A 9,422-nucleotide genomic window follows, 5' to 3' on the forward strand; every position below is an offset into this window, starting at 1 on the left:
TTAAGAGGGGATGTGGAGGAAATATCAATGATGTGCTAATAAACATAAAGCTGGGGGGGGTGAGGGCAGGGATGTGTACATGACATACATTAAAATTTAATCTTCACGTTAACATTTTCTTCATCACTTTCTTAAGTTCAGACAATCAACAAGGTTATAAATTAAATCCTCATTTGTAGCATTCGACGGTTTCCAAGGTGTGAATGTTCACACTGGAAGTTTTACAATTATTTGTAGAAGTTTGAGGTGGTCCAGCACAGTCCTAGGAGAGGATACTGGATATGTAGGAAGTAGAGTATAAATGCTGACTCAGACTCACTAGCCTTGTGACATGAAAAAATCCTTTAACTTAACAAAGTTCTTATCTATAAAAATGGCACAAAAATACTTCTCAATATTTAACTCACAGAGATATTATTAGTTAAGTGCTTTATAAAATATCACAAAATATTACATAAATGAGAATTTAAAATTTGTATTTTTAACTCCTTTTCAGGTTATAGACTTCAGGGATTCTTAATATGGGACACATAAACTTATGTTTGTATAATATATATATATATATATATATATATATATATATATATATATACACACTTACATATACACATGTATGCATATGGATGTGTGTGTGTTTATGGAATATATGTTTATATTTGTATGTGTATGTATATATGTGTGTGCATATTTATATATAATTGCATTTCATATAATTAGTTTCCTTTAAAATTCTTATTCTAAGCATTTCAAAACATTATTCTGAGAAATGATCCATAAATTTCATTAGACTGCCTAAGGTGACCATCACATACACACACATTTACCACAAATACAGATAAGAACCCCTACTATCTGACATCAAATTCTAAATCCATGGGCTTATTGAGAAAGATTGTCTCAAATAATATTATCTTCAGAGCCAGTTTGATGCTAAATAATTACCAAACTAATTTTTGTAAAGTAAAAAAAAAAAAAAAAAGTGTTTGTGACTAAGCTTTCATATTTTTCCCTTCTTTAAAGAACTTAGACAAGTCCTTACTCAAATGTGGATATTCAGTTTCTAAATATGCATCTCCCCTATTTCCAAGTTAACATATGGAGATTTAGCTATTAGATAACTAATTCTTCCTTGAAAAAACTCAAAGCTGAATTTTCCATAATGATGAAAATCCCAGCTCATTTCTTCTTTGAGTTTTTGTTTTTTTTTAATACTCAGTTCAGATGTCATCTCTTACCTAAGTCTTTTTGTATCATTCTGGTTGTGAATATACCCCCTTTTTTATCAAAATTCTTTTTGTACTTCCAACTACAGTAAAATGTAAAATCTCTAAAGGTAGAAATTGTTTAATTTTTGTCCTTCTATTAGTTCCTGCATCACTTATTCATTCATCAAATATTTATTAAATATCAACTATGTACCAAGCATAATAAAAAGCACTGGACTAACAGAGAAAAATGAAATAATACTTGTCCCTAGGGATTTTATATGGTATTGAGATGATGAAACTGGGAAGGGGGGAAGAATGTGTATACAAAAAAGGGGGGATATGCAGTATCTATATAATTTTATAACACATATATGTATGCATATTTGGATAACTGACATATTTGAGGATTGTTGTATGCACATATAATATATGCCTGTATGTGTATATATACATGTCTCCATATAGATATGTACACATACATTGCATAATGTGTACATGTATTGTATATGCTTATATATACATATATATGTACACACACACACACACACACACACACACACATATAAACCTATGTGTGTAGATGGGAAATTTCAAAGTCCCTGGCCTTAATCACAGGAATTTAGGAGTCAAAACCCAGTCTAAGTTCATTTGCACAAGTGATATCTTTGCACTTTCCATGATGAAGGATAGCAAAGCATTTTCTTTACAGAGTTATTTAAATATATTATTTTCCTTAGAGCTTGATTTTTAGTACTCCTCCCAGGTCACCAACTTCTTTGTCTTTTCCCTTATAATCTTGCTGGTTTTAATACTGGCCTCTTCCCAAACCCCAAACTGGTCTCCTAATGTGAACCACGTTCCCCCATACATTCCTGATCTAAAAAAGACTCCGTTAAAATGTCAGAGATAGGCTATTTAGTGATAGTGAATAGACAGGGAATTTCCAGTTGTGAAAAGGCATAAACAATACCACCAGACAGTATTATATTCCCATGACTACAAAGGTCAAAACAGACTTTTCTTAATTTCTAAATTTATTCACTACTTAATTCAGTGCTCTTTCCTTGTAAAAGTTACACAAATGGACTATGCACTTATCACATGATGTGTACAAAATAATGTGGTCAGTGACTCAACATTACTGACCAAAATCAAACCCTTAAGTTTCTTCACTAGTCATAAATGGAATTTCAGAAATAATTTGTAATTTGTGTTTGCTGTTTCTATAATTGTATTGTTTAATAGGTTGTACTTGAAGGCAAAAGGAAAATGGGGATGGCAGAGGATAAGTTGAAGAGATAGTGTTAGAGGAACAATGAACATGAATTTGGATAGGCTTGAAGAGATAGTAGAGGACAGAAGAGCCTGGTGGACTTATTCATGGGATTACAGAAAGTTGAACATGATTGAATAACTGAACAATAACAAAAAAAAAACCTGTGGAGGATCACGATCTATGCCTTGTATATCTTCATTTAGTGAGTGTACTTAATATTTTACTGATTAGAGTAACTCATGTATATTATTGAAGTTTTATTATATATATACATATATATTAAAATATTTCATCAGGGAAATATAAGATGAGGAAAAAACCCATAGGTCAATCATAGACAATGATTACGGCACAATTTATGTGTTCCATTGGGCTTTGTGGAAGGAGAAAAGTAAAAGAGAAGGCTCCTCCCTACCCCCGCATGTTGGTTGGACCATATGTGTTGGATTTATAAGCGGATATGAATAAGAATTACATAAGATGGGTAGTTTTGAATAGGTTGAATCTGCAAATGTGAAGAGCTTACATATGGATAAAAGTTACACTCCACTGGAATATTGAAATGTTATATATATATATATTTAATTGTTAATTGATAAATGTCTTATTTATTATTAATTGCTCTGCACTATAGATAGTACAGATTCTTGAATTATGCCTATGATCTGTCCTGGAAATAACTAAGGCATATTGTTCCTGAAGAACCCTGAAGGATGATGCTTTATAGAGTGCTATGTATAGTAAATATGTTATTGATGTTCACTGTTTTTTTTTTGTTGTTGTTGTTGTTGTTGTTGTTGTTGTTGTTGTTCTCAGTTGATGCTGTTAATTGGTTACATGGAATGGTAAGAAAATCACTCTTTTCATTTAAAGTATTGGTATTTGTGGTTATGCTATATCGGTATATAAGTTTTAGTCGTATAGTCGTATCCAACTGATTTTTACAAAGAATTGCAAAAATGTTTAAGTCCAAGAGGAATATATCCCCCCTTTCATCCAGGTGAGCTCAAGACAGTCTTTTCAAGGATAGCACTGTGCAGAATAGACAAGAGATATGTGAATCTTGATGGGTGAGAATAATGCTGCATGTTTGAGTAAGAAAAATACATCAGTCATCTCTAAAGACCTTGAGAGGGACCCAAAGAGAAAGTACCGCCTGGGAAGCTGATGCTGTTTGTGCTGCTTACAAATGATTTGGTAAAACTGTGTGAGTTCTGAGTTTCCTTTCAATTTTAATTCCTATAGTCATTGTGTAATAGTGGGAACAATTTTTTGAGTGGTAAAGAAGACAAAACATAAACCACATTAGATTCGGTATATGTGTTTCACAGACTTCTCAAGGAATTTAAATTAGATTTACCCAGATTCTCACTCAAAATTGTTTCATTGGTTAAAGGTATTATTTCATGAACATGATTTATTTTCACAACATCATGGGGTTGCCAAAGTATCACTCTAGCAAAGGATGTATCCTACTGTGTTAAACAGATTCATAAGTCATTTGCCTCTTTCTTATTATTCTTGCACATAATTCATTTGTTAGAAATTTCATCATCTCAATTCATCTTCTGGTTTGTCAGCAAAAAGCTGCAAACTCACTTAAATGGGGATAATTTAAACAGCTTTGAGAAGAACCAGTCATTTATTCACAACTAACTTTTTCTGTTTTTCCCCCCTGGGACAGGCATTAAAAAAAGAAGAAAAACAATCTTAAGTTGAGAAATAGGAGCAGAAAGGGACAGAAGAATCTCTAATTTGCCAAGGCCCAGTAAATAAGTTATGAGAAAATTACTTAATAGCACCAAATATACATAAAGGACTTTCATCACAACAACATTGTAAATAGATAGTATAGGTACTATGATTTCCATTTTGATAGGGAATACAAGGCTTAAATCATTTGCTCAAATACATACTGTAAGTTAAAGAACTGAGATTTAACTCAGATCTGCTGGTTCGAAGACCAAATTCTTCTATGGGATGTTAATCCTTCACAGGGTAAAGGAATCCAGTAAGTGAACATGATTGAGTTGACATGATTTGAAAAGAAAAGAAAAAAAAAAAAAAAAACAGCAGCAGGGAAAAATCTGGATTTAAAAATCTATAAATCTATTATGTTCGTGATGGATTTAAATGATTATATGATCACTGCAAAGCTTCTCTCAGTGTATTCTCTCATAATTCCACCAAAAAAAAATATTGAATAATGGCTACTTCAGAAAAGTATGACTCGAATTGAAATCCATCTTTCTTTAGACCAGTAATAATCACAGTCAATTCAATTCAGCTCAGCTGTTTATTGAATAATTATTTAAGTTCATAGTATAAATAAATTAAGAATAAGCATTGGGAGGGGAGAGTACAAAGTTTGAACAAAACATGAGAGTCTTTGGGAATCAATAGTTATTTGGGAATCAAGAGCGATTAAGAAGGGAAAATGAAAATAATTATACAATGCTCTGGAATAGTAAACATCAATCTCTCAGAGGCCTATGAGAATATGCTCCAAGCTTTTATAAAAATCATTGTTTTTATGTCCAGAGACCTGTACCTAAATAGAATAGATTAGAAATTACATACTATCCAGCCTGGTACCTGATGTATTTTTTGATAAGGGTTTTCAGTAATGTTTTCTAATTTTTCATCTTTAAACTTTCATGTCATAATTTTCTATACAAATAAACCTTCACACAAATATAGTAGAGAGTTTGTGGCATAAAAGGATAAAAAATGAAAAATGAAATAGATTCCATTATTGGATTGTTATTTATTATAGTTTCAGAGGAAGGGGGGTCATATGAAGGTGCTCTGAACCCAGGTAAACAAGAAGATTCAGAAACTTAGAACTTAGAAAATAGTGAAAGGAATAGTTTAAAAAAGAAATCAGTGAAAGGCAAAGACCCTTCGAACAATTTAGAATAAAAAAGAAAAACATTTTCTAAAATTGCAGATTCTTTTTAAAGGAGATACATAGAATAAGAATGTAAAAGTTCAGAAGAAGGAAAAGTAATACAACTTTAAAAAAGAACATAAGAAAGAAAATAAGGAAATTCCACAAAACAAATGTTTTATAGCAAAACTCTCCAGCCTCATTTTATAAACCGGGGTTCTCAAAATGTGGTCTAGAGATCTCTGAAACCTTTACAAAAGATCTACAAATTCAAAATTAATGTTTATTTCTAATACAGTAGATATTTATAAATATAACCCACATAAACAAAAGTTCTTTGGATAGATCTTCAATGTTTTAATAGTATAAAGATACTGCAAACAAATTTTGAGAACTGCCTTTAACCATTATTCTCATTAGTAGATTAAGCCCTAAGAAATGGCTGACTAATCTCCCCTAGAGATGCTACCCTGAGGATTTGAGATTTCAAGTACTATTGTCCCTGAACTTCCATAAAATACACAGCTTCCACTCCATATTATTAACCAGTTGATATCAATTATCATGTACAAAAATATTTTTACCAAGTAAGTATAGCAGGACCAGAATAAAAAAACAAACAAACAAATAAAACAAAACCAAAAAACTCTTAAACTGGAGAGGCATTCTCTGCCATGCATAGACTCAATTCCCATGGGTGAGTTGGCTCCTCCTTAAAGCACAAAGTTACATAGGTACATGTATAAGGGCATATATAGGACACCTCCTGGTCCTGGAAATCCATTTTTCCTTTTGTCAACCTCCCAATAGGTTTGGTTTGGGGTGAAAAGTAGACAGTGAATAAATTAATTCAAGGCTGGGTCAAGAAGGTCATCCTCAAAACTTATTACTCGTTAAAATTAGCTAACGACAGGAGTCTCTGCTACCTATTCCATTTGCTAAGGGGATTTCTGATGTCTCTTCTGACCTTGCAAAGCTCACAAGAAATAATCTGATCTATTCAAATCAAAATATTCATTCTCATAAAGTGAGGAGAAAATACAACAGACCTAAGTTTTAGTATGTGTTCAAGGATTCATGGTGACTAGATGGGGCGATAAGACAGACCTTTCCACTAGCCTAATGGCTCATAACAGTTCTGGTTTCACTTGCATCTAGGAAGAAAAAGCAATAAGATTGCAAGAAAAGGTAGGTTGGTCTTTTTCTATTCATAAATATGAATATTCATATATAATCTTTTTATATTCATATCAATGGGTCCATCTTTCCTTTCTGAAGGCATTAGAAAACTTATCACTACACAAGAGCAGACCTCCAGCCAATCATGATGGAAAGAAAGTTCTTAGCAAATTTTACTGAATCTCCATGTATAGGATTGACATCAAGCATGGAATATTGAATATATACTATGTATGTGTAAATCAGTAAAGGTTCTAAAGTCTGGGCCATCATTGATCAGGACCTGATTATACAAAATTATTGAACTTGAAGATAAATATGAGGAGGTACTAAAAAGAATATAGGTATTCTGAAAAATAAGAAACCCTGAAAAGGAAAATGTAAACACCATACTTACAAAAAAAAAAATCAGATAGAACCATGTCTAGAAATATTTCAACTAAATTAAAAAGAAAACTTAAAAAAAAATAGAGTTAAAAAGATCCATTGAACAACTTTGGAAGGAAACATGGTGGTCAAATTAAAAAAAAACATATCATCAAAGAGTAGTTTTTTTTCAAGGCAAGGCAGAAAACATTATAATTTCAGGGGAAAATTAATCCTAATGACACAGAATATTTCCATGTTTACAGGAAATCAAAGAAAAAAATGAAAAAAAATATTCTGACAGGCAAAGAAGATCTAATTGTACTAAAAAATTAACAATTTGTTAAGCCTAATCATCAAAGAACCTATACAATAATTCTCCAATTATTTAGGTCTATCTTTCTTTGGGTAAAGAAGTAGTGTTATAATTATATTCAGAAATGGACATTTCATGGTGGGTAGACTACCAAGTATTTTGTATATTCTGCAGTTATTTTAAATTGAATTTTTCTCTCTATCTCTTCCTAGTGGTTTTCCTAGTAATATGCAGAAAAAATAGTGATTTATATAGGGTTATTTTATGTCTTTCAACTTTGCTTAAGTTATTGCTTTAATTCATTTTAGTTAACTATTTTGTGTATCTATTAAAAAATAAAAAGGCAAAAGTAAATTAATTCATTAAAAAGACAGAGATTTTGTTTCTTCTTTGCCTAGACTTACTCCCACAATTATTTTTCTTGTCTTATTGCTAGAACTAGCATTTTTAGTTGCAAATCAAATAATAGTACTGAAATTAAGCATCATTTGTTTTGCCCCTGATTTTATTGGAAATGTCCTTAGCTCATCCCATTATATATAATTCTAGCCCTTGAGTTTAGATAGATGTTACTTACCATACTAAGGAAGGAAAGACCCATTTATTCCTTTGTTTTTAGGGTGCTTAACAAAAATAGATGTTGTGTTTTCAAATGTTATATTGTTCTTGTTATTGATATGATCTATTATCTTTATTTTTTTTTCTAATGAACCAATCCCACATTCCTGGAGTTCATCTAATTTGGTCATAATATATAAATCCTTTTGATATAATGTTTTATAGATTTTTGTTTTATGTAAACTTTTTTAAATAGATACCATTAGGGATATTAATCAACAATTTTCTTTCTGTTTTTGACTATTCGTTTCATGGAAGGAATTTGAGAAGATGCATAGTTTTCTATTTTTGCAAAATTTAGATACTATTAGAATTGATTTTTATTAGACAATTTCATAGAATTTCCTTATAAATACATTTAGTCCTTGGTTGCCGCCATTGGAAGTTTATCTATTTATTATTCAATTTCTTTTTAAAATGAGATTAGATTACTTAATATCTTTATTTTTCTTTTAATATAGGCTTTCAATATATTTTTATAACTATACAGTTTTATCAGTTTTATTGGCATATAATTGGGCAAAATTGTCTCTAATAATTTCCTTTCTTTTTTTAAAATTTTTTTTGTTAAGTTCTTTAAAAAACCTAGGTAAACTATAAAATATTAATAGTAATATAATAATACTAGGAGATTTTAATACTTTTCTTTCAAAACTGGATAAAGCTATAAGAAAAATAATATAAGCAAAAGACAATAAAACAATTTTATAATTGAAAAAACTGAAAATCTAGGATTGTTTACCCTCTTTTGGCTTCTTAAGGAGAATATAAAAGAATATGAATATCATTATCACTTAATATGTTCACAAAAATTTACCATATGATAGGACATAGACATTTAAAAGAAGTATTTTTAAAAATTGAATGTGTTATATATTCTTTATAGATATAGCAACATTTATAATGAATAAAGGAAATAAAAGAAAAATAAAGATTAAATGAAGATACCCTAATGCATTCTGCATGATGATTGAATCAAATTCATTCATGTAATAAATAATTGTTAAAATAATCAAAATTAAACATATCAAAACTTATGGGACAAATCCTCAGAGAAAAGCAATCATATCTCTGAAAACTTCTTAGAAAAAGAGAAAATCTATGAACTAAACACTTAATGTAAGAGACTAGAAAATTCATAAATTAACAACTCTAAAATAAGTACAAAAGAAGAAATCCTTAAAAAAAGATGACAAATAGAATATAAAATGTATTAATCCTATAAAATTGAAAGCTGATTTTTAACACTGTAATAAAAAGAAATATTAAATTACTAAAACAAAAGTTGAATTCAAAATTGTATGACCACATAATTTGGTCATATAAATACAAAATATACTGGAGATATAAAAATAATAGAAAAGCTATTAAATAAATAATTGCAATAAACAGTAAATATTAAAACTGATTTCTTCATTAGATATCTCAAAAACATTTGACAGAATCATTTATATTAAAACAATAATGTAAAAATCCCTAAGAATGAAGGAATCCTTCTTTAATATAATCAAAAACATATATTTCAAATTAAGAACTAGTACTTTTTTTTTTTTTTGCAATGAAAAGTTA

Source organism: Antechinus flavipes, chromosome 6, assembly GCF_016432865.1.
Source record: "Antechinus flavipes isolate AdamAnt ecotype Samford, QLD, Australia chromosome 6, AdamAnt_v2, whole genome shotgun sequence".
Classification (NCBI taxonomy): Eukaryota; Metazoa; Chordata; class Mammalia; order Dasyuromorphia; family Dasyuridae; genus Antechinus; species Antechinus flavipes.